We start from the raw sequence: 27,704 nt of genomic DNA on the forward strand, positions 1-27,704 counted from the left end.
AGTAGCATATCTCTTATTGCATCCCACAGCGGCTAATGCCAACAGAGTAGTCCTGCTATCACCATCTCCTTGCTGATGATGTTCCCTAAAAGCTTGTTGAACTAGAGGATCATGGCTGATACCTATGAATCTCATGCAGTCTGTCCTATCTACTGATATTCCACTGGCCCCTTGATCACTGAGTCTTACCATCCAAGATATCAATGGTTCTCCTATTCTTTGGCTGAATCTACTCAAAATATCTGTGACCTCTTGCGGTGAGAAATCTTCCTGAATTTCCCTTGTAAATGAATCTTCACCTCGGGTTTCTGTCTTCCTCCTTTGTATGGGTCGAGCCCTTGTCTGATCATTTAACCATCTCCTATTCTCTGTGTGAGGCACATCCTGAATCCCAGTAGTGTTTTGTGCCTCAGCCCCTACCATTGTCTCATTTTCCCCCCACTCACTTCCTCTGCCACCATGGCTAGGACGAAGCAGGCAGTCAGGCTCTTTCTGGGCTGGGTTGAAATGCACTCTGGGCTTTTTTGGTCTCCTGTTGCTCTTAGCCACATTAATAGAAAAGTTCTCATTTGAGTCAGTTTGGTCTCCTGCTATCTGAGATTCCCCTTCTTGCTGTGGGGTAGGAGTGCCCCCATGTCTTTCACTTAATCTCAATCTTTCGTATACTAGCCGGTAGGCTGATAACACTAGCCAGCTTTGCCTAGATAGTGATGCCCCTGACTGAATCCCAACTTCTTGTAAACACTTTTCTAAATCCCTAGGATCTCCTCTCCGTAGCCTTGGTTCCCAGTTTTCACAGGGTCCAGCTTTTTTAGCCAATTCTTTTGCTAGGGAGGAATAAAATGGATCCTCCCATCCTGGGATATTCATCTCTTCCTCTGGAATTGTTCTGCTTCTAAATAGAGATCTTATACCTAGCGATCCCATCCTCGTCGCCAAATGTATTAGGAGGGCAGAGTTTATAATCTCAAAGAGGATCATAAACATGTCTGAAACGTTCGGAACCGCCGGATATAAGAAACTCTCAAAGTAGAAGGCAAAAGAATCAAAACATATATTTAGGCTCCACAGTAACCAACCCATGAACCAGCAACCCCATTTTGATATATTGATCAAAAGCTTCCAGGCCCAATAAGTACGCCTTGAAAGAGTAACCAGGAGGCTACAGAGAAGCATGATTGCGTAAAGCAAAATCATGCTTCCCCCTCTATGGTAAAAAGATTACCCACTGGCCTGAAGTCTTTGTTCAGCTTCCTCCTGTAGGTCAGCTCTGCTACTGGCAGCTCCTGCTTCGGCTGTGGCTATAGCTATAGCAGCCTCTGGCTCCAACAGGAGCTGCTTTTAACCATCTGGCTTTTGCGGGGGTGTAAGGTACGCCGGGGAAAGCACAGGTTCTTTCAATCTGCTTAAGCAAGGTGAAGAGGTTGACTGGGAAAGCACAGGTTCTTTCCATCAGCTTAAGCAAGGGAAGCAAGGTGAAGGGGCCGACAAGCTTACTCCAGTCCAACATACAAACAGCATTCAGTTCAGGGGAAAAAGCCAAACTAGTCAAGGGCACTTGTTGACTAAGTGCTAAGGAGCCCATTTTTGGTTGCCAATACACATTGCAATATAACAATATTGGTAAAATTTTTATATTGGAAAGATGAACCTTTGCTGTTATGGGAAGCTTGAGGTTATCAAAGTGTTTTGAAATTTACCAGATGTAATCCAGCCTGTTCTCTCCCTTCATTTTCAGTTCTGGGCCCAGTTTATTATCCATTTGAATTATTTGTCACAAGTATACATACTATTAGAAAGCTCTATAGTATGTCCATTCAAATGCATGCTGAAATCTGGGTAATAGCTTTCTTTATCCACTTTGACTTTCCTGTGTGAATACACAGGCCAAATTCCTTTAAGTGATTACAGACCTCTGCCAAGAGGCTCCTGGAAGTATCTTGAGGCATGATGCAATCAACACATTGTTATCTACAAAAGTAGCATCTGTAACACTTCACCTTCTTTAAGAAACTCCTCCTGGACCTTGTCTGGGTTGGATCTCCTCCATCAGTGGCAAATACTTTTAGGGAGTTTACATCTTCCTGTTTTACTGTGTTCTTGATGTTTATAATTTATTTTAGTTGTTATAGCTTCCAAGGAATTTAGAATGATCTTCATATATAGATGAGAGACAGCTTGTAAAAGAGCCCTTGTTCTACCAAGAGCATTTTATTCTACCAAGTACAACACTCTTTCATAAGTCAACAAATAATAAACTCAAAGGGATTTTATACTCTCTACATCTTTCAGGCAATTGGGAGATGATAAAAATGTGGTACTACATTGAATATCACTTCTTGTGTCCTATTAGTATCCTCATTGAAGATGTCCTGAACTTGTGTATAAATGATCCTCATTGAAATTTCGCAAAGCTCAGAGATATGGGAGGGTAGTTATTATCTTTTCTCAAACACTTTTTAAGAAATCGATAAGATCCATTTATTTCTCCATGCATTTGTTATTTTCCTCTTTTTTACGTGTCTTGTAAATTGAGGTTACTGGAGAGAGACACTACCACCACCAAAAACTATGCACTCACAATTGTATTGCCTCCAGCACTAATCTCCTTTACATACATTTAATCCCTTCTGGCTGTTTTTCCACCTTTTTTTTTTTAAAATGCCATTTTTAGTTCCTTGGTAAGCTCCTGAGTAATTGTGAGTAGAACATTAAATATTGTGGTTTTACTATCCTTGGTGGAAAAATAATTTGTTGTAACTTTGCATTTTTTTTGTTTGTAGTCCTCTTTCAGTTTTAATTCTTGAATACTATTGGGATGACTTTGCTTGGTTCAATATCTTGTCAAGCTTTCTTTAAGCTGGTTTTACCCTCCATTTCTCTTTGCTTTGTGGGGTGATATTGCTCATGGTTGTCAACCAGCTCTGAGATTTTAGAAAGGAATTTATATTCTAAACCAATGTTGCCTTTGGAACACAGCTCTCTGAGTTTGGCAAGTAACTCCAATATTTGCTAAATAATTTTTGCAACTTTTTGTTGCAATTAGCTTCATTGATTTAACTTTTTGATTACATTATAATTGGTATTGGTGTCACTTCTGTTGTTCATTTCCAATTTTTAATTTTCAATTTCTTTCTTTCTTTCCTTTCTTCCTTCCTTTCTTCCTTCCTTCCTTCCTTCCTTCCTTTCTCTTATAAATTCTGATCTTGGCTCCAATGAGTTAGTTGTCTGTGTGTAGATAGCTGACTCAAGATTGACTCTCACATCTTGTCTTCCTATCTTTTGTTTGTTTGCTTTTTGGCAGGGCAATTGGGGTTAAGTGACTTGCCCAAGGTCACACAGCTAGTACATGTGTCATGTGTCTGAGGCCAGTTTTGAACTCAGGTCCTCCTGACTCCAGGGCCAGTGCTCTACTCACTGCACCACCTAGCTGCCCTGATGTCTTCCTGTCTTTTAAAATGTATTCAGTTTCATTCTTTGAATGTAAATGTGCAGAAAGAATAATAAAAAAGCTCTGAGACTATTGCTGGAGGAACTTCTGGTGAGTAAATTCCCTCTACCAATTCAGACCAGCACCAAGTTGCTCCCTGCTTTATAGTTTTAGTGAGTTACCTGGGACACCAAGAGATTAAGTGAGTGACCTAAAGTTGCCCAATCATTTATGCCATAGATAGAATTTGAAATCAAATCTTGCTTCTGAGGCTAGCTATCTTTCCACTATATTATGCAACCTCTTTGGTGTAAGGTATTTGTTCAGAAATATGTAAATAAACTTTGACCAGTTTTTTCCTTTTATTTAAGGATTTTGAATCTTTCTTCTCTGCAAAAGAAGAAAATATTATATATTCGTTCCTTGGTTTGGCACCTCCTCCAGGCTCAAAGGTATGATTTTTATGTCTTACTAGTGCTTGATAAATTTAAGAATGATTGAAAGGGGATAATGGGTGCAAATATTAAATAATGAATGAAGATGAAAGGTAAATAAGATCTTTGTAAGGAAGCGATGGCTTACCCTGCTCCACTCTCTCAGCTAAGAATCTTGGCTCAGATTTTACTGAAATAACTAAGCCCACTTGCCAAGAGCTCCCTCTTCTCTCTCTTCTTCATCATATATCAATCATATACCTTCTGCCACTGTCTCCTCCTTCATCCCTGCCTCACACGAAGAGGTGTCCTTACACTTTGTCAAGGCTATTTTACCTGCATAAGTGATGCCATTCCATCTCATTTCTTTCAGAAGATTGCCTGTCATCCCCACTCTCTCACTTATCTTCAATTTCTCCTTCTAGTGGCTTCTTCCGTACTGCCTACAAATATGATCATGGCACTGCTCTCCTTAAAAAACCTCCTCACTTGATCCTTCCCTCCTTGCTATTAACCCCTATTTCTTCTACCCTTTGTGACTAAATTTCTTGAGGTCATCTACAATAGATGTCTCCACTTCCTCTCTCATTTTCCTCTTAACGATCTTTATTCTGTTTTCTGACTCCATCATTCAACTGAAACTGTTCTCTCCAAAGCTTCCCATGAGCTCTTAATTTCTAAATCCAATGGTCTATTCTCAATCCTCATTCTTCCTGAACTCTCTGCAGCCTTTGCCATTATAGTCACCCTATTCTTGATACTTTTTTCTCTTTAGGTTTCCCAGATACCACATTTTCTTGGTTCTCCTTCACCTCTCTGACCATTCCTTTTCAGTTTCCTTCACTGGTTCTTCACGCAGCTCACATCTACTAACTGTGAGTGTCTCTCTGGTCTCTCCATTAGACCCTCTCCTCCTTTCTACTTCACTTCTTGATCTAATTAGCTCCTATTAATTCAGTGTTGATGATTCTTAAATCTGCTTGTCTAGCCTTAACTTCTCAGCTGACTTCCAAACTCAAATCTCCAACTATCTATTGGGCTTTTCAAACTAGATGTATAGCCTATATCTTAAAATTCAACACATCTAAAACTGAACGAATTATCTTTTCCCCTAAAACCTCACCCCCTTCCAAACTTCCCCATTACTGTCAAGGATGCCACATCATTCCAGTCCCCCAGGCTCAAACTTCTGTGTCTTCCATGATTCCTTGTTATCTCTCAGCCCACCCCTACCTCCACCATCACAATATCTAATCTATTGCCAAGGCTTGTTATTTCATCTTTGTAACATCTCTTGAATATACCTCTATCTCTCCTCTGATACTGCCATCATCCTTTTGCAGGCCCTCATCTCCTCACTCCTGGAGTATTGCCTGATGGATGGTTTGCCTGCCACAGGTCTCTCCCCACTCTAGTCCATCTGCCAAAATTCAGCTGCCAAAGTGATTTTCCTAAAGCCCAAGTCTGACCATATCACTTTCCGACTCAATAAAAACCCAATGACTTCTAAGGTTAAATAAAAAAATCATTTTTGGCATTTAAGTCTATTCATAACCTGGTCCTCCCCAATGCTTCCAGTTTTCTTTTAACTTACCCCTCCCACCCAGCATGTACTCTCAGATCCAATGACACTGCCCTCCTTGCTATTCTATGAACAAGACACTCTATCTCTCAGCTCCAGGCATATTTAATAGAGAGCCATTGAAGTTTATTGAGTAGGAGAAAAACGACATTATCATTGTTCCATGATTCCAAATGGAGTTTGAAATGAAATTACTTCATAGCTCCACCAACAGCATATCAAGGTGCATCTTTCCCTGAAGTCCCCCTGACATTGACTGACATCTTTTATCATCTTTTTCAGTTTGCATAGAGTTAGGCAACCCCATCAGCTCCTACGAGTTCATCTTTATGCAGATGATTTATACTTCCAGACTTAGTCTTTCTCCTGAACTTCAGTCTTGCATCACCAATTGCCTAGTAGACATTTCAAATTGATGCTTTTTTTTGGTATCCCAAACCCCTAAACTGAATTTATAATTTTTTTTTCCAAATTTGACCCTCTTCCATATTTCCCTATTTCTGTTGGCAACACCACTAATATTCCATTCATCCAGGTTTGCAACCTTGACATCACTTTCAATTCCTCATTCTCATTTACTCTGTATATCCAGTTGGTTCCCATGTCTTTGTGTTTCTATCTCTACAACATCTCTTAATGTCCTGATCCTCTTCTCTCCACTCAGAGTCATCACACTAGTTTAGGCCTTTAATACTCTATCTGAACTATTGGACTAACCTCCTAATTAGTCTCCCTGCCTCAAATATCTCCCCTTTCTAAGCCATTTCCCACATAGCTACCAAAGTGATTTTCCTAAAATACAGATTTGAGGATGTCACCTCCCACTCAGTAAACTCTAGTAGCTCCCACCCACCTGTACGATCAAATATTGACTCTTTTTTTGAAAAGGCATTTAAAGCTCTTCAAACCTGGCTGTATCTTACCTTTCTATCCTTATTACATGTTACTCCCCTTCACTTACTACATTCCAGGCTTCCTGACCTTTTTGTTATTCCTCTCACAGTGGCTGCCCCCCATTCCTTGAATGTTCTTTCTATTCATCTTTACCTCTTGGAGCCCCCAGTTTCCATCAAGGTTCAGCTCTAGCACTACCTTCTAGCATTACTTTTCTTAGTCTGCCCAACTGCTAGTGCTTCCTATCCTACCCCAACTTTACCTTTCATTTGCTTTGTGTGTGTTCTATTTGCCAATATATGTGATAGAACCAACATTTCTTTAATGTAGCTTCTTTCTTTTCACCTATGACATGGGGAGGCTTTACCCAGAAGAAGACAAAGCTGCTCCACTGACCTGATTGGCCTACTTAATTGGCCTCAGGTTCTCCAAGGCAGCTTCCTTCCTACCCCTCTTCCCCTATTGTCAACATTGGTCAGGCCTAGGACAAAACTGTCCCTAGGACTTGATTGACCCAACTTTCCTGATGCAACTTCTTGGTGATCTCCCGCCCACATGGAATCTAGTCTTCATGGACTTAGAGTATTTTTGAAGCCCACTAGTAATGTTATTCTGCCCTGTTTCTACTCCAGAAAATGATATGGTATGGGTGGGGAAGAGATTATGTACCACATGTTGAGGAGTATGTTTATACATTTGTTATGATACCTTTTAAGTAAATATTCTTTTGTAAAAGTTAAATGGCACTGGGTGCAGGGGACCTCCTAAAATTGGAAGAATGCCATTGGTGGGGATTGAAGCCAATGACAGAGAACTTAGACACCCCCAAAATCTTCTTAAGGGTACCAAAGAACCCTGGGATAGGGGTGAAATGTAACCTCCCTGGCTTCCAGGCAGTGGAAGACAAGGTAGTCACTGTTATATGTGGTACCTTATCTGGAATGAAATTGGGCCCTGTGCAGGTTCCCCTGAAGATATTCTCTGCCTGTAAAGGCGGACTTTACCTCTGGATGCCTTAGATTAAGAGCTTAGAAAAATTGACCAAAAAAAATTCAGGTTGTAATTATACAGTCAGTTTTTTCTTTCCCCAGTGTGTGTTCCCTCACAAATCAGTTCTGTTGATTTAATTATTTATACTTCCTGTATTACTGAGTGCTACAATTGATATCGTTTAATGTGAGAAATCTGGAATCACTAGCTTGCTACTGTCTAGTATTGCTTGTTGATTGCTTGACTGCTTTTCAAATTTCAAAATTGCTTTAGTTTGTATTCCTCTTACCATTAGTGATTTGGACCAGGTTTTCATATTTCATTCATTGGTTACTAATCTTTTGAAAACTGTTCATAATCTTAGATAACAGACTATAGTGTTTCTTTTAATCCCATCTTCCCTGATGTTTATTTGTTCAAAAACTGTTTAATTGCCAAAACTGTCTATTTTATCTTTTATGATCTTTTCTATCTTTTGATAAGGGCTCTCCCAGCAATAGTTGTTAAAGGTATTAAATTTCCTTATTTTATAATTTAAAAAAATGATGTGACTTTTTAAAAATTCATACTGATTGTCTATTTTGAGCTTATTTTGTTGTACGGATAGGGGCTGGACCTGTGATTTCATTGCTATGGGGAACTCCTGGATGAGGAAACTTCCTCCATCAATGCAGATAGGTATTTTCTCTCTAGTCCAGGATCACACAATCAGTTTGTCTCAGAAATGTAACACCTTTCCTGGCTCTGAGGCTAGCTATGCCATGCTAGCATATGACACATATAGAAAGATTCTGGATGCAGTTTACCTGAGCAATACTAGCTCAAACTTAAAGCATTTTCTACATACCAACAATCCCATAAAATTCATTTCCAGTTGTAGCGTGACCAGTGGTTAGATGAGTCTGTATCTCTGTTATCATTGGATTAGGTCAAGCTGGTTATTTGGGTGTTAATTTTTCACTGTCTGGCTTCCTACAAATCCCACTGTATACTCAAGCTCCTGGGATTTGGATGGCTTGCTTTCCTTACCGTTTGAAGCTCACAAGATCATAACCATCTCTAATACCTTTCACCTGAAACAAGAAAGAATAGATACAAAAGAGATAGAAGCCATTGCAGAACTATGCACTCCTGTACTGCATTGTGGCATCCTGGAGGGGAGATAAAAGCATGAGGGCTCTCTTCTCATTAAAGGCTTTTAGCACTTGTCTTTTTACTGGAACATGGCCAGGCAGGAATGAGAGTAAGGCTTTTGTTTGGCCTGTTAGTGCCTTTTGAATGCACTCTAGTTCTGGCATTGCAGCCAATAAACAGTCCATCACTTCACAACATGATTAGCAGACTAAAACCAGTTACAGAATGTCTGCACATGTTCTAAATTGGGAATCAGGATCATTCCATTATATGTCATCATGAATTCCTGGTCCCAGGCTTCTCAGCATCTTCTACATGGGGATTACAGTAGCTTAGCATGCTACAGAGGCTCACCAAACTCCTGATACACATAAAATGTTCGTCTAATACTTATTTGTGCCAGACTGCTTTCTAGTTTTCTTTGCAGTTTTTATCAAATATGAAATTCTTCCTCCAATAATTTATATATCTTGGGTTTACTAAACATGGACTACCTGTCTTCATTTATATCTATTTCTTGCTTATCCTGAGTGTTCCACTGATCCTTTCCTATTTTTAATCTGTAACAGTAAGTTTTGTTATTTAGTTTGAATTCTGGTAATGTTATGTGCTTTTCATTCATGCTTTTCCCCCCTCATTATTTTCCTTGAGATTCTATACTTTTTTTCCTTTTAAGTGAATTTTATTATCATTCTGTGTAGTTCTTATAAAGCATCCCCTCAATAATTAGATTATCACAGAGCAAAATCTACAGATTAGTTCAGGTAGTACTATACTGTTTTTCTTATTATATTGGCTCAGCCCAATCAAGAGCAGCAAATATCTCTCCAATGATTTGTCTCTTGATTTTTAAAATAGAGTTTAACAGGTTGTGTTCATTTATGAATCTCTTTTATGTCTTAGTGGCTGTGGCAGCCCAAAGCATGTCCCACTGGAAGGGCCCTGGCTGCAATAGAAATGCTACAGTCTTAGTCCCAGCTATACTCTCCCTCCACTAGAATATTTGCTGTCCTCAGCGAATCAGTTAGGTGCATTTAGCACATTTGTCTGTATCACCAGATGTGGAAAGTTTTTCTTAAGGAGCCTCACACTTTGTCTTTCTGAGTTCCTTCTCCAATGCTTTGCACAAAAGAGTCTCTGCAAAGTCTTATGGCACAGTTCTATATGGCCTTATAAATGTCATTCAGTGTCCCAAGTAACTTAATCTGCTCAGTACAGTTCTCAGATGATCTCAAAATTAACAATCCTTTATGAGTACCCAGACCTACAAGGCTGTTGGACCTGGCAATTAGATTTACAAAGTTATACAAATTCAACAATGAAAGAATATTTCATAAAGTTTTAACAGGCTCTCCTCTCTCTTTCATACTGCCTATTTCTACCTATTCCAACCCAATATGCCCTAACCTAAGAACACTAGGAAAAATATTATAATTAAAATAAAACAATTAGAAATAGTGAAAAAATTAAAAGGAAAGGAAAAGCATGTTCCAAATGAACTCCTAGTGCATTTTGCTCTTTGCTTCCAGGGATTGTGGCCTTATGGTTGACTGGAAGTCATCACCTTACTCAAACTGTCCTGGATAAAGATGCTAACTTGAGTTCTTCCAGAATATGGGGCAATGTATACCTTTCTCCTTCGGATTCCTTGCCAATGGATATAAAGGATTGAAGATGAAATATCTCTTGGAGATCCTGAAATACATACTCAATACAAAACTTTGATAGTGGATTCTAGCAAAACCATAGGAAATTTCAAATGTAGGTCTGAAATCAGCTAATGATAGGACAAGCAGGTTAGCTCAAAAAGAAGGCAAATAAACTCAGATGAGTCCTGACACATGCGATGCTCCTAAAAAGGGATAAAGCATTTGGCATTGATTGGAATCAACCCACCAAATCCTAGAGAATCTCCAAATATTGGAGGCCTCTACCCACAAAAGGTGGGTTCAGATAGACTGAGCTGAATTTTGAGGAAGCCTGACCTAAAATAGAAGGCAGTTAGTCTTTCTTTCCACACTCTCAATTTCATCATTTCTCCTCATTTTGGGAAGATCTTTTAAATCTATCTTACAAATAGCTCATATCTAAGGTCTTCTCAAAGAGGCATTAATTAGGTCCTTTCAAGAAAAGGTATTCATGTGCAGCATGGTAGATATCAGATATAGGATAGCTATTTATTTCCTCCACCAAAAATTAAATGTTAAAACACAAATGACTCATAGGTTCATACTAAGACATATTTGAAACATTAACTATAACCTACAACCTTTATCATGCACTTCTGGGGGTAGGAAGAACTTCCGAGAGACTTTTCCCACTGTTAAACAGATTTTATTTTCATCTCATCAGCACTGTCCAAACAATATCTCAAGGTCCAGCTCTTCTGTCCAGCCAAGGTTATGACCCATCCTCCTGGCAGTGGTCATTACATCCTCCAAGGAGGATGTAGTTACAAAAAAACCCACTTTTGTTGTCAGTCAGCACTCAATTCTAGAACTTCCTCACTCTGTAACATGTGGCACCCTTCAAGGCAAGAAAAATCCATTTAAGGATTATTTTTTGGACATATATGCTTAGGGAAATCTATTTCTTAGGGAAAGAAAGACAAAGAAGAATAAATAGTCAGGGACTTGAGAGCCATTCTCAAGCTCACCTAGGAAAGCACATGTTCTTCCTGCCATATGCTGGTAATCATCATAGCTGCAGCTGGAGAATAGAGGAGTTAAAAATACATTTTTCTCCCATTGAGGTGAGGTGGAAAAGTGCCAAATGACACAAAAGAAAGGAAAAGAGAGTGAGGCAAAATCTTTTTGAGGCTTTTCTTGGCTGCCAAACATCTTAGCACATCACCCTGTCATAAGAGGTTGAAAGCTAGACTATAGAGTGTTAAGAAGTATGGATTATAAATGGCCTTCTTAAGGAATTTAGCCACAAAACAGAGGAAAAATATGGGATAATGGCTAGTGGGAATACATAGATTAAGGGAGGGTTTTTTGAGGAATGGAGGAGTCAGGGACATGTTTGAAGGCAGTGTTGGAAGTAGCCAATAGACAGGGAAATATGGAAGATAGGTGAGAGAGTGGAGGTGAATGAGAGAACAAACTGCTGAAGAAGATGGGATAGAATGGATTTGTTTTGGCAAGGAGTAGGGTCACCTTTTCATGTGAGATATAGATGAAGGAAGAGAAAATGGAAGAAGACATCTGGGTGATGTGGGATAAAGGGGATCAGAGAAAATCGAGCTTTTAGCAAAGAGCTTCAGTTTTTTTTCAGTGAAATATGAAGAAAGGTTCTCAGTTGAATGAGTGGGTAGAGGAAGAGCTATCACTTCCTTCAAGACACAAACACTGGTGGAGCTAAGATGGCAGATTAGAGTCAGCAACTCGGCTGAACATTCCCCTCCAAACGACTTTAACATAATGCCCCAAATAAAATTTTCAAGTGCAGAGTGAACAAAAGGTCAGGGTGAGACATTTTTCCAGCCTAAGAAAACTTAGCATGCACACAGGAAAGGTCTGGGGTAGAGGCCAGTCCAGAACATGCGCACGCAGTGGCAGCAACAGTAACAGTGGCCACATTAGCAGTAGCAACTTTGGGAGCTCTTAGCCTAGAGATAGTAAGGGATTCAGACAACTGGTTAGAAAGAGATTACAGGGGACCTGTTGCTGACACTGGGTACAGCTGGTGCTGATTGGCAACTATATTGCCCATATGCAGTTTTGGGTCACAGTTCCAGGGCAGAGAGGAACATTTCGGATCGGTCATGAGGGAGTGTTGGCTCTGGTCACAATTCCAAGGTAAAGAGGAGTGTTAGTGCTTGAAGCTGTAGGGGAGCAGGGGCCCTTCCAGGGTAAAGACCAGGGAAGAGATGAGGAGAACAGTGACCAAACCTCTCTGTGGATCACATCACCTTGGAAGCATCAAAAACTTGTAGACCCCCAGAACTAGCTCTGAATACAGCAGCATGAAAAAGCCTGAAACTTGGGAGAGTGCTTCACCACCCCCAGGTGAGCAGAGCCCAACTTTAAAATAAAGATCAAAGTTAAGAAATAACCTAGGAAAATGAGCTAACAACAACAAAAAGAACTTGACTTTAAAAAACCACTAGATGGCAGGGAAGACCAAGACACAAACTCAGAAGAAGATAATAGTAGGAGAAGAGCTACAACCAAAGCCCCAAAGAAAAATGCTAACTGGACCCAAGTCACTGATGGTTACTATTAGTGTGACCACGGGCAAGTCATTTTACCTCTCTGGGCCTCAGTTTCCTCATCTGCAAAATTTAGGGGTTGGACTAGATAACCTCTGTGAGCCCTTCCATCTCTAGAGCTATGGTCCTATAATCACTTGTTGATCTCATCAGCTCCCATGGTTTCAGTTATCATCTCTATGCAGATCAGTCTCAATTCTACTAGTCCCAACATCTAATCTCACATTTCAAGCTGCCTATTAAACAGGTAGATGGTGCAATGGCTTGGGCCTGAAGTCAGAAAGAACTGAGATCCAATCTAGCCTCAGATACTTGTTTGATGTGTGACCTTGGGCAAACTACTTAATATCTATTTTTAAAAATTTCTTCAACTATAAAATGAGGCTAATAATCCTACCTCCCAGGCTCATCATGAGGATCAAATGTAATATTTGTAAAATGTTTAGCATAGAGCTTGGCACATAGGTGTTTAATAAATGTTTCTTCACTCTTACACACACACACACACACACACACACACACACATGCACCCCGGTCCACCTTCTCCTGATCTCCAATCTCATATCTACCTTCAACTGCCTATCAGACATCTTGAATTGGATATTCTATAGACATCTTAAAACTCAACATATCTCAAACTGAAGTAATTATATTTCCCTCCAACTCCTCCCCTTTTTCTAACTTCCCTATTACTGTTAAGAGTAGCATTATCCTCTCTGTTACTCAGGCTCACAATTTAGGTGTCATGCTCAACTCCTCACCCTTCCCTCCCTTCACACATTCAATCAGTTGTAAAATCCTGTCATTTCTACCTTAACAACATCTCTTATAGAAGCCCTCTTTTGACATAGTAGCTACCCTGGTACAGGCCCTCATCATCTCATGCCTGGACTTCTACAGCAGGCGGGTCTCTCCCCACTCCAATTCAACTGTCAAACTGATTTTCCTAAAGTGCGGGTCTGACCATATCATCCCCACCTCCACCCATTCAATAAACTCCATTGCCTTCCTATTACCTCCAGGATCAAATCTAAAATGTTCTGTTTGGCTTTTCAAATACTCAATAATTTAGTCCCTTCCTATCTTTCCAATATTCTTATTATACCTTACTCTTCTTCATATACTCTGGGATTTAGTGACATTTATCTCCCTGCTTCCTCTGATATTACACTCCACCTCCCTTTTCTGGAATTTTCTCTGGCTGTCCCCTATGCCTGGAATGTTCTCCTTTTAGCTTCACTGGCTTCCTGCAAGTCTCAGCTAAAGTCCTACCTTCTGCAAAAAGTCTTTCCACACTTCCCTTAATCTTAGTGCTTTCCTTCTGAGACTACCCTCAATTTATTTTATATATATGTGTACATATATGCACATATATGTATACATATACATACATACACATGCATATATGTGTGTATATGTATGTATGTATGTACATATGTATTTATCTATCTATCTATATTTTGTTTGTATATAATTGTTTGCATGTTATTTAACTCCTTAGACTGTGAGCTCCTTGAGAACTGAGACTGTTTCCCCAGTGTCTGGGATATAGTCGGCTTTTTATAAATGCTTATTGACTTGCTCTTGAGGAATCAGAAAAGGAACCATGGAACAGGTATAATACTAAATGAAGGAGGATAGTGGAGAATGTTGGAAATTTTGGTTTAGAATTTAGAAACAAAAGAGGGTCAAGAAGAGAGTTGGTAAGCACTGAACAACATCCCAGAAAATGAAATCGACTGTATCTTAATGGAGTGGAAATAACTGGTTACTGATATAGGAGTTATTTCTAAATCAACTGTGTCTGTGCAGCCAGACCATTGACTCATTACAACAAAGATCTTCAAGGTAAGCACCAAATTAGAAGGATAAAACTGAGAAGATACTGTGTGTGTTTACAATAGTTTCTTGGTGATTAAAATGGAAAGTGCAACAGGGAAAAGGCTGACATGGATGATCCCAATTTCCTACAGAAATTAGTGAATGTAAAACTATTACAATAATAACGCAAACAGAGTACAGAAACTGACTTACACAGCAAACATTTCCCAAATTGGAGGGAGAAATAAGTTTTCAGAAAGCTTGACATGAGACCTAGCTAAACTAGGTCACTGCAAGAACATTTAATGATGGAACTGGAAGAAGGGCAGCAAGCAGATAAAAAATGAAATTGGTAGGTCAGCATTTCTATAATAAATTATTTTCTGAGATGGTGGAACCAATCCATCATCTCAGTCCCTGATGTGTTAAATGTGGAAGTAGAAGTGGTTGTATAGAAGATAAAGATGGGAAGAGTAACTAACCCTGAACTAAGAAGAAATACTTTCTGGAGGTGACATAATTTTGAGGGTTTTGAGAGGTCAAATCTTTTTTTGTTTTGTTTTTCTATCTTCCATTTTATTTTTCAATTATCAAGTAATAACTTTTTTTCCTCCTACCTGCTTCCTTAGGGAAAAAAAAGAAAACACAACCTTTGTAATAAATATGCATAGTCATGAAAAAAAAAACAAACTTCTGAATTGTCCATGTTAAAAAATGACCCATTTTGCGTATTTAACCCATCAACTGTCTGTCAGAAGGTGGATAGTATTCCTCATCTTTGGTCCATGGTTGATCATTTTTAGTTCAAAAAGTCTTTTAAAATTGTTCATTTTCACAGTGTTGTTACTATGAAAATTATTCTGGTTCTGTTCACTTTACTTTGCATGAGTAGTCAATAAACATTTATTAAGTATATACTATGTGCCAGGCACTGTGTTAAATTCATGCAAGTCTTTCCAAGTTTTTCTGAGATTTTTCATCATTTCTTTTTAAAAATAATTTATTTGTTTATTTTTAGTTTTTAATATTCATTTCCATAAGATTTTGCATTTTAAATTTTCTCCCCCTTCTTCTCCTCCCTTCTTTACATCATGACTAATGTGAAAATATGTTTAATATGAATGTATAAGTAGAGTCTATGCCATCTTGGTCAGTAAAAATTAGAATTGGGCAAATAGAAGCTAATGATTCTATGAGGCATTCAGTCAAATAAAATAAAAAGAATGAAAAATAGAAGAAAATATAAAATACCTCATTAGAAAAACAACTGACCTGGAAAATAGATCCAGGAAGAGATAATTTAAGAATTATTGGTCTACCAGAAAGCTATGACGAAAAAAAGAGCCTGGACGGTATTTTTCAGGAAATCATCTGAGGTCCTAGAACAAGAGGGAAAAAAAGTCATTGAAATAATCCACCCATCACCCCCTGAAAGAGATCCAAAATTGAAAACTCCAAGGAGTATTGTAGCCAAATTCCAGAATTATCAGGTCAAGGAGAAAATACTGCAAGCAGCCAGAAAGAAGCAACTCAAATATCATGGAACTACAGTCAGAATCACACAGAACCTTGCAACTTTTACATCAAAAGATCAGAGGGCTTGGACTATGATATTCCATAAGGCAAAGGAGCTTAGATTACAACCAAGGATCAACTACCTGGCAAAATTGAGCATAATCTTTCAGGCAATGAGATGGACATTCAATGAAATAGGGGGACTTCCAGAACTTCCTGATGAAAAGACCAGAGCTAAATGGAAAATTTGATCTTCAAATACAAGACTTAAGAGAGGCATGAAAAGGTAAACAGGAAAGAAAAAGAAAAAAAACCATGTTATTCAATAAGGACAAACTGTTTAAAACCCTACATGGGAAGATGATACTTGTAAATCTTGAGAATTGTATCTTTATTATGACATTTAAAAGGGATATACGTAGGCAGAGGGTGTGGGTATAAATTAACTGTGTAATGGGAGAAGAGAAAAGCAAGAGGCAGAAAAGGGTAAATTATATCACATGAAGAGGCACAAAAACATTATAGTAGAGGGAAGGAAGGGAGGGAGATGAGCATTGTCTGAACTTTACTCTCATTGCATTTGGCTCAAGGAGGGAATAGCATACTTAGTTAAGTATAGAAATCTAACTTGCCCTACAGGCAGTAGGAGGGGAAAGGGGAAAGAAAAGGGAGGGGGTGGTTAGAAGGGAAGGAAGAAGTAGTAAGGGAAAAGGGAAAGAAAATAGAAGGGGGCTGATAGGAGGGAAGATTGAGGGAAATGTTGGTCAAAAGCAAAACTCTTTTGAGGAGGGAAAGGGAGAAGGGAGAAATAAAAGCATAAATGGGGGAGAGATTAGGGGGGAGAGAAAGACACAGATAGTAATCAATAACTGTGAATGTGAATGAGATAAACTCTCCCATAAAATGGAAGCAGATAGCAGAATGGATTAAAAACCATAATGTTTACAAGAAACACATTTGAAATGGGGATACACACAGGGTAAAAGTAAAAGGCTGGAGTAGAATATATTATGCTTCAGTTGAAGTGAAAAAAAAAGCAGGAGTAGCAATCCTAATCTCAGACAAAGCAAAAGCAAAAATAGATCTAATTAAAAGAGATAAGGAAGGAAATTATATCCTGCTAAAAAACACATAGACAATGAAGTAATATCATTACTAAACATATCTGCATCAAGTGGTATAGCATCCAATTCTTAGAGGAGAAGTTAAGGGAGTTACAGGAAGAAATAGACAGCAAAACCATACTAGTGGGGGACCTCATCCTCCCCATCTCTGAACTTGATAAATCTAACCTCAAAATGAACAAGAAAGAAGTTAAGGAGGTGAATAGAGTTTTAGAAAAGGCAGATATGGTAGACCTCTGGAGAAAATTGAATGGGGACAGAAAGCAGCATACCTTTTTCTCAGTGGTACATGGCACATGCACAAAAATTGACCATGTACTAGGGCATAAAAACCTCACAATCCATTGCAAAAAGGCAGAAGTACTAAATGCATCCCTTTCAGGTCATGATGCAGTAAAAATTATACGTAATAAAGGGCCATGGAAAGATAGACTAAAAATTGATTGGAAACTAAATAATCTAATTCTCATGAATGACTGGGTCAAACAACAAATCATAGAAACAATCAATAACTTCATTCAAGAGAATGACAATAATGAGACAACATACCAAAACTTATGGGATACAGTGAAAGTGGTTCTTAGGGGGAAGTTTTATATTTCTGAATGATTACATGAATAAAATAGAAAAAGAGGAGATCAATGAATTGGGCATGCAACTGAAAAAGCTAGAAAAAGAACAAATTAAAAATCCTCAATTAAATACCAAATTAGAAATACTGAAAACCAAAGGAGAGATTAATAAAATTGGAATTAAGAAAACTATTGAACTAAATAAAACCGAAATGAAACTAAGAGTTGGTTTTATGAAAAAAATAATAAAATTGATAACCCTTTGGTCAATTTGATTAAAAAAGAAGAAAACCAAATTCCCAGTATCAAAAATGAAAAGGGTGAATTCACCAACAATGAAGAGAAAATTAAAATAGTAATTAGGAATTATTTTGCCCAACTGTATGCCCATAAATTTGAGTCTTAGTGAAATAGATGAATATTTACAAAAAATATGAATTTCTCAGATTAACATAAGAGGAAGTAAAATACTTAAATGACCCCATCTCAGAAAAAGAAATTGAACAAGCCATCAATGAACTCCCTAGGAAAAAATTTCCAGGGCCAGATGGATTTACATGTGAATTCTATCAAACATTTAAAGAAAATTAGTTCCAATACTATATAGACTATTTGGGAAAACTGGTGAAGAAGGAATCCTACAAAATTCTTTTTATGATAAAAATATGGTACTGATACCTAAATCAAGAAGAGTCAGAACAGAGAAAGAAAATTACAGACCAATTTCCCTAATGAATATAGATGCAAAAATTTTAAATAAAATATTAGCAAAAAGATTACAGAAACTTATCACAGGAATAATATACTTTGATCAGGTAGGATTTATACCAGGAATGCAGGGATGGTTCAATATTAGGAAAACTATCAGCATAATTGATCATATCAACAACAAAACTAACAGAGACCACATGATTATCTCAATAGATGCAGAAAAAGCTTTTGATAAAATACAATACCCATTCCTAATAAAAACACTAGAGAGCATAGGAAAAAATGGAGTCTTCCTTAAAATGATAAGTAGCATCTACCTAAAACTATCAGCAAGCATTATATATAATGGGGATAAGTTAGATGCATTTCCAATGGGGATCAAGCATTATATGTCATGGGGATAAGCTAGATGAATTTCTCGTGGGGTGGGGGGAACAAGGATTTCCATTATCTCCACTCTTATTCAATATGATACTAAAAACGTTAGCTTTAGCAATAAGAGAAGAAAAAGAAATTGAAGGAATTAGAATAGGCAAAGAAGAAACTAAGTTATCAGTCTTTGCAGATGATATGATGTTATACTTAGAGAATCCTAAAGAATCAAATAAAAAACTACTTGAAATAATAAACAACTTTAGCAAAGTTGCAGGACATAAAATAAACCCACACAAATCATTGGCATTTCTATACATTACTAACAAAGCCCAACAGCAAGAGATAGAGAGAGAAATTTCATTTAAAGTTACTGTAGACCTTATAAAATATTTGGGAGTCTACCTGCTGAAATAAACTATAGGAACTATATGAACACAATTACAAAACATTTTTCACACAAATAAAAGTCAGATCTAAATAACTGGAAAAACATCAGTTGCTTATAGGTAGGTTTAATGGTAATGTAAATTTGAAGATCTTTCCCACTTGTTAATAGGCCTATGTGACCTGCTTATGTCACATGTGGTGGGAGGAGCTTGATGAATGAGTGGAACAGGAAAGGGTGGAGCAGGAAATGCTGAGAGTGAGTTAGAATCATTGGAGGAGAAGGACACAGGCAAGGAGTGAGCTAGGATTTGTGAGTGTTTGTGGGAAGGCCCAAGCAGGGGGGCAGATGGCTTTGGGATGGAGTTGTTCTCTGCTGTGATATTGTGTACTAACTTTGCTGCTATGATGGATTGGACTTACTGGTTTTGGGGTTTGGTTCTCTGGTGTCTGAATAAATGTCTTACTTCTTCCACCTTGTATATGGCGAGTCTCTTATATTTTGCAATACAGAACTACACAGGCATACTCACAATTACCAATGATGTTGTGACTATTGCCTGGCTGATACAATAGGCTGAGCTAATATAATAAAAATGACAATTCTACCCAAATTAATTTACCTATTCAGTGCCATACCAATCAAACTACCAAAAATATTTTATGGAGCTAGAAAAAATAAAAACAAAATTCATCTGGAAGAACAAAAGGTCCAGAATATCAAGGGAATTAATGAAAAGAAATGCTAGGGAAGGTGGCTTAGCCATACCAGATCTTAAATTGTATTATAATGCAGCAATCACCAAAACTACTTGGTACTGGTACTGGCTAAGAAATAGAGGGGTAGATAAGTGGAATAGGTTAGGTGCACAAGACATAGTAGTCAATGACTATAGTAATCTACTGTTTGATAAACCCAAAGACCCCAGCTTTTGGGATAAGAACTCTCTTTTTGACAACAACTGCTGGGAAGCTGGAAAATAGTATGGCAGAAACTAGACCAACACCTGACAACATATACCAAAATAAAATCCAACTGGGTACACTATTTAGATTTAAATCCTGATACTATAAATGAATGAAGGGGGTGAAGAATAGTTTATCTGTCAGATTTGTGGAGAATGGAGGAATATATGACCAAACAAGAGATAGAGAACATTATGAAACACAAAATGAATAATTAAGATTAAATTGAAAAGCTTTTGCACAAACAAAGCCACCGCAACCAAGATTAGGAGGGAAGCAGAAAACTGGGAAAGGATTTTTACAACTAGTATTTCTGATAAAGACCTCATTTATAAAATATATAGAAAGAAGAGTCAAATTAAAAAGCATGCAAGTCATTCCCCAATTGAAAATGGTCAAAGGATATGAGCAAGCAGTTTTCAGAGGAAGAAATTAAAACTATCTACAGTCATGTGAAAAAATGCTCTAAATCACTATTGATTAGAGAAATGCAAATCAAAACAACTCTGAGATACCACACCACACCTATCAGATTGGCTAATATGACAAAACAGGAAAATGATAAAGGTTGTAGAAGATGTGGAAAAATTGGAACACTAATTCATTGTTGGTGGAGTTGTGAACTGATCCAGCCATTCTGGAGAGCAATTTGGAACTAAGCCCAAAGGGCCATAAAAATGTACATACCCTTTGACCCAGCAATACCACTTCTAGGACTGTATCCCAAAGAGATCATACAAATGGGAAAAGGACCCACATTTCCAAAAATATTTATAGCAGCTCTTTTTGTGGTGGCTAAAAACTGGAAATTGAGGGGATGCCTGTCAATTGGGGAATGGCTGAACAAGTTGCGGTATATGAATGTAATGGAATACTATTGTGCTATAAAAAATGATGAACATGCAGACTTCAGAAAAAACTGGAAAGACTTATGTGAACTGATGCCAAATGAAGTGAGCAAAACCAGGAGGACATACTACCCAGTAACAGCCACACTGTATGATGACTGACTTCAATAGACTTAGCTCTTCTCAGAAATGCAAGGACTTAAAACAATTCCAAAAGACTCACAATGGAAAATGTCATCCACATGCAGACAAAGAAATGGGAAGTCTGAATACAGATTGAGGCAGACTATTTTCTTTTTTTTGTTTTGTTTTATGTTTTTCTTTCGTATGCTTACTCTCATTCGTTCTAATTCTTCTATACAACATGACTAATATGAAAATATGTTTAACAGGAATGTATTGCATGCTGTCTGGGGGAGGGGAAGAAAAGGGGAGGCGAGGTAGGGGAAGAAAATGTAAAACTTATTGAAGCGAATGTTGAAAACTAAAATAAATAAGTTAACTTAAAAATAAATATTTTTGTACACGTGGGTCCTTTTCCTGTTTTTACGATCTCTTTGGGATACAGCCCTAGAAGTGGTATTGCTGAGTCAAAGGGTATGAACATTTTTATAGTCCTTTTGGCATAGTTTGAAATTGCTCTTCAGAATAGTCGGATCAATTCACAACTTGACCAACAATGCATTAGTATTCCAATTTTCCCACATCTTCTCCAACATTTACCATTTTCCTATTTTGTCATCTTAGCCAATCTGATAGTTGTGATGTGGTATCTCAGAGTCATTTTGATGTGCATTTTTCAAATTAATAATGATTTAGAGTATTTTTCATATGACTATAGATAGCCTTAATTTCTTCCTCTAAAAACTACCTGTTCATATCCTTTGGCCATTTATTAATTGGTGAATGACTTGTATTCTTACAAATTTGACTCAGTTCTCTCTATATTTTATAAATGAGGTCTTTATCAGAAATACTAGTTGTAAAAATTCTTTCCCAGTTTTCTGTTTCCCTCCTAATCTTGCTTGCCTTGGCTTTGTTTGTGCAAAAGTTTTTCAATTTAATTTTAATTATCCATTTTGCATTTCATAATGTTTTCTATTTCTTGTTTGGTAATAAATTCTTCCCTTCTCCATAGATCTGACAGGTAAACTCTTCCTTGCTCTCCTAGTGTGCTTATAGTATCAGTCTTTATGTCTATATCATGTACCCATTTTGACTTTATCTCGGTGTAGGCTATAAGATATTGGTCTATGCCTAGTTTCTGCCATACTATTTTCCAGTTTTCCCAGCAGTTTTTGTTAAATAGTGAGTTCTTTTGCTAGAAGCTGAAGTCTTTGGGTTTGTCAAATAGTAGCTTGCTATAGTTGTTGACAATATATACCAAAGCAAAACACAGTCTTAAAGCTTTTTCTCTAACAGGGTGTTTCTCAAGCATGTGCTGAGTTCATACAACATTAATCAATACATAAAAAAGAGATAACTTTGTTCAGTAATAGTCTATCAGTGGGAGAATTCTATTGAAAAATTTTTTCTTGACACAGGAAACAGAATGTTAAGAGTTGTCACAGGCCATCAAAGGTCATCATAATCATAAATAAACATTAACTATGTCTGATAACTGGAGTCTTGAAGACACTTATAATCTGCTGACAGGTGACAAATAACTGGAGGGGTTGACAGAGGAGTGATGTGGATGCTGCTGGCGTCAGAATAAGCAACATATTTATTAGGCTTACAGATTCAAGGATCATGTAAGTTCTTGTGTCCTCAGTGCCCTTACCTAGAGGTTAACTGGGTACATAGCAGATTTATACCTGAAAGAAGAACCCCAGGTATTGTGCTTAGAGCTTATATGTGGTTTCAGTTACTGGATGTAGATTCAGCCTCAAGCCCACCAATCAGGTAGCAAGAGGAACAAAACAGGTTTATGGACACATGTGATCTGCCTCATTGGATGGAACTCCTGAATCACTGGTTACAGATCCATTTGAGCATTTGAGTAAAAGGTGCTGGTATCAACCATTTTCAGCCAAACTGCCACTTTGTTTTCCTAGGTCTTATTGAATAGAGGATCTCTTCTCCAATAGTTTGTATTCTTGGGTTGATGCTACATTAGACTACTATTTGTATTTGCTTCTAGTGCTCACTTATCTAATCTGTTTACCTGATTACTTTTTTTAAATTAAATTTTATTTTCAGTTCCAAATTCTCCTCCTCACTCTACCCCCTCCCCAACCCATTAAGAAGGCAAGAGAAATAACATACAAAACAAATTTCTGCATTAGCCATGTTCTAAGAGGAGGGGAAGGGGAAGGAAAGCAAAGAAAAAGGAAAGAAATAGAAGAAAATATGCTTCAGTCTATACTCTGAATCTATTCTTTTTCTATCTGGAGGGGGATTGCATGTTTCAATAAAAAGCTATTAAACCCTTTGTCCCAATGATATCACTACTAATCTTGTACTCTAAAGAGATCAAAGAAAGAGGAAAAGGGCCCATATGTTTGAAAATACTTATAGCAGCCTTTTTGTGATAGCAAAGAATCAGAACCCACATGGCTGTAGCACCAGTGGAGGGACTAGGCGGTGACAGAAACAGCATGAGCCTTGAGAACTCTAAAGCCAGAGATGGTAAGATGACATGGCAAGTGGCCAGAGAGAGATTACAGGGGACCCTGGTCCTAATCCTGCATGCAATATCTGACACTGGCAAATCCATTGCCTATATACATTTCTGGGTTCAAGGGCAGAGAGGGGCACTTTTCATCAAGAGGGAGTGGATGTCCTAAGAAGTGGTATTGCTTTTGGTCACAAAGGATCAGTGACCGTTCGGAACAGTATTACTCCCAGTAACAAGGGAGCAGGGTTCTTGAAGAACAGTATTACTTCTGGTCCCAAGGGAGCCGCTGTCAGGATCAGGTAAGATTTAGCAGCTACCATATTAAAGAAGCAAAAGGCTTGGAATATGATATTCCAGAAAGCAGAAGAGTTGGAATTACAACCAAGAATATTTTACTCAGAACAACTGAGTATGCTTCGAGGAAAGAAATGAACACTTAATGAAACAGAGGAATTTAAAGTATTCATGATGAAAAGACCAGAGCTGAATAAGAAATTTGACTTTCAAATACAAGTATCAATAAAAGCATCAAAAGATAAAAAAGAGAAATCATAAGGGATTCAATAAGGTTAAAATATTTTCCTTACTATATGGTAAGATGATACATGTAACTCCTAAGGATTTTATCACTATTGGGACAGTTCTACATAGAAAGAGGGCACAAGAGTCAGTCAAATATGTTGGGATGATGTAAAAAATGGATAGGCAAGAAAGAGAGATGCCCTAGGAGAAGTGGAATGGAAGACAGGAAGAATGGGGACAATTATCTCACATAAAAGAGGCATACAAGGAAGGAAGTGTGGGTGGCAATACTTGAACCTCACTCACATTTAAATTGGTTCAAAGAGGGAATACATTCACACACACACACACACACACACACACTCAAGGGGTAATAGAAATCTATTTTATCCTGCTGGGAAGTAGGAGGGGAAGGGAATAAGAAAAAGGGGGAGGTGATAGAAGGAAGGGTAGATAAATGAAGGTAGTGGTCAAAAGCAAAACACTTTTGAGGAGGGACAGGATAAAAAGAGAGGATAAATAAAAAAAATAGGATGGGAGGAAATGCACAGTTAGTAATCATAACAGTGAATGTGAATGAGGTGAATTCACCAATAAAATGAATTTAGATTACAGAATGGATTAGAAACCAGAATCTAACAGTGTGTTTTTTACAAGTAACACACTTAAAAGAGATAGATACACACAGAGTTAAAATCACGGGCTAGAGTAAGACCTATTATGCTTCAGCTAAAGTACAAAAGGCAGGGGTAGCAATCATGATCTCAGACAAAGCAAAAGCAAAAAGAGACCTAATTAAAAGGGATAAGCAGGAAAGTTACATCTTGCTAAAAGGCATGATAAACAACAAAGTAACATTGATGCTAAACATATGTGCACCAAATGGAATAGCATCCAAATTCTTGAAGGAAAAGTTAAATGAGTCACAGGAGGAAACAGCAAAACTATTCTAGTGGGGGACCTTAACTTTCTTCTGTCAGAGCTAGATAAATTTAATCATAAAATAAATAAGAAAGAAGTTAAGGAGATGAATAGAATCTAGAAAAGTTAGGGTAGGCCTCTGGAGAAAACTGAATGGAAATTGAAAAGAATGTAACTTTTTCTCAGTGTTACATTGCACCTTCCCAAAAATTGACCATGTATTACAGCATAAAAACCACAACCAAAATGCAGAAAAGCAGAAATATTAAAGGCATCCTTTTCAGATTGTAATGCAATAAAAATTACATTCAATAAAGGGCAGTAAAAGCATAGATTAAAGTGTAGTTACAAACTAAAAGAATGAATAGGTCAAATAACAAATCATAGAAACAATAATTTTATTAAAGAGAATGATAATGAGGCAACATTCCAAAATTTGTGGGATACAGCCAAAGCAGGACTTAGGGGAAAATTTTTATTTCTAAAAGCATAAAGCAGTAGAAGAAAGAAAGAGGAGATCAATGAATCAGGCATGCAACTAAAAAAAATCCTAGAAAAAATAAATTTAATGATCCTCAATTAAACACCAAAATGGAAATATTGAAAGGCAAAGGAGAGTTTGATAAAATTGAAGGTGAAAAAAACCATTGAACTTGTACATAAAACTAGGAGCTGGTTTATGGGGAAAAACCCAATAAAATAGACAAAGCATTGGTTGATTTGCTTAAAAAATAAAGAAGAAAACCAAGTTACTATTATCAAAAATGAAAAGGGCGATGTACCACCAATGAGGATGAAATTAAAGCAATTATTAGGAGTTATTCTGCTCAATTATATGCCAGCAAAACTGACAATCTAAGTGAAATGGATGAACATTTACAAAAATATAAACTGCCCAGATTAACAGAAAAGGAAATAGAATACTTAAATGATGCTATCTTAGAGAAAGAAATTGTATAAACAATAGGTGACCTCCTTAAGAAAAAATCCTCAGGATCAGATGGATTTACAAGTGAATTCTACCAAACATTTAAGGAACAATTAATCTTAATACTATATAAGCTATTTGGAAAAATAGGTGAAGAAGGAGTCCTACCAAATATCTTTATGACATAAACATTATTTCAATACCTAAACCAGGGAGAGATAAATAAAACTATAGAACAATTTCCTCAATCAATATCAATGCAAACATTTTAAAGAAAATATTAGCAAGGGATTATAGGAATATATGACAAAGATCATACATTATGCTGCAATTTATACCAGGAATGCAGAACTGGTTCAATATTAGGAAAACTTTCAGCATAATTGACTATATTAATAACAAAATAACAAAAATCACATGATTATGTCAAGAGATGCAGAAAAAGCCTTTGACAAACAGCCATTCCTGTGAACATGAGAAAGCCTAGTAATACCTGGAGCCTTTTTCCAATGATAAGTAATATCTATCTAAAACCAAGAGCAAGCATTATCTTTAATGGGGATAAACTTGAGGTCTTTCAATAAGATAAGGCATGATGCAAGGATGTTTATTATCACTACTATTATTCAGTATTGTACTAAAAACGCTACCTATAGCAATGAGACAAGAAAAAGAAATTGAAGGAATAAAAATTGACAAAAAATCCCTGGTTGAAATAATTAAAAACTTCAGCAAATTTAAGGATATAAAATAAGTCCACATAAATTATTAGCATTTCTACAGATTACCAATAAAACACAGCAGGAAGATAGAGAAGTTCCATTTTAAAATAATGGTAGACAATATAAAGTACTTGGAATTCTGCCTGTCAAGATAAACCCAGCAACTATATGAACACAATTACAAAACACTTCACCTAAATAAAGTAAGATCTAAACAATTGGAGGAATATAAATTACTTATGGATTGGCCAAAATGATATAACAAAAGGGACAATTCTACCCAAGTTAATTTACTTATTCAGTGACATACCAATCAAACTACCAAAGAATTATTTCATAGAGTTAGAAAAAATAGAAACCAAATTTATCTGGCAGAACAAAAGGCCAAGAATATCAATGGAATCAATGAAAAAGAATGTGAAGGAAGGTGGCCTAACAGGCTAACGGATTTCAAACTATATTACAAATTGATAATCATCAAAACAATCTAGTGCTGACTAAGAAATGGAGTGGTGGATCAGTGGGATTGATTAGGTACAAAATGCACAATATTAAATGATCATAGTAATGTAGTGTTTGACAAACCCAAACATCCAAGCTTTTGAGGCAAGAGCTCACTATTTGACAAAAAATTCTGGGAAACCTGGAAAACAGTTGGGCAGAAACTAGGCATATATCAATATACCACAGTATGTAATTTAGACCTAAAGAGTGATTTTATAAGTAAATTAGGGGAGCATAATAAAATGTACCTACCTGTCAGTTCTACGGATAAGGAAAGAGTTTATGACCAAACAAGAGATAGAGAGAATTATGGGAAGTAAAATATATAATTTTGATTATATGAAATTTTAAAAAAAACTTTTAAACAAGCAAAAGTAATGCAGCCAAAATTAGAAGGAAAACAGGAAACTTTGAAAAAAAAATTGCAGCAAGTTTCTCTGATACAGGCCTGGAGAACTGAGCCAAATTTATAAAAATAATAGCCATTCCTCAGT

The 27,704-nt window shown here is 37.1% G+C and overlaps 1 pseudogene; it reads left to right on the top strand.

The window, feature by feature from the left end:
• The window catches only part of LOC118836106, a 116,827-nt pseudogene that overhangs the window by 65,219 nt on the left and 23,904 nt on the right, over positions 1–27,704 (top strand).

Source organism: Trichosurus vulpecula, chromosome 2, assembly GCF_011100635.1.
Source record: "Trichosurus vulpecula isolate mTriVul1 chromosome 2, mTriVul1.pri, whole genome shotgun sequence".
NCBI classification, from domain to species: domain Eukaryota; kingdom Metazoa; phylum Chordata; class Mammalia; order Diprotodontia; family Phalangeridae; genus Trichosurus; species Trichosurus vulpecula.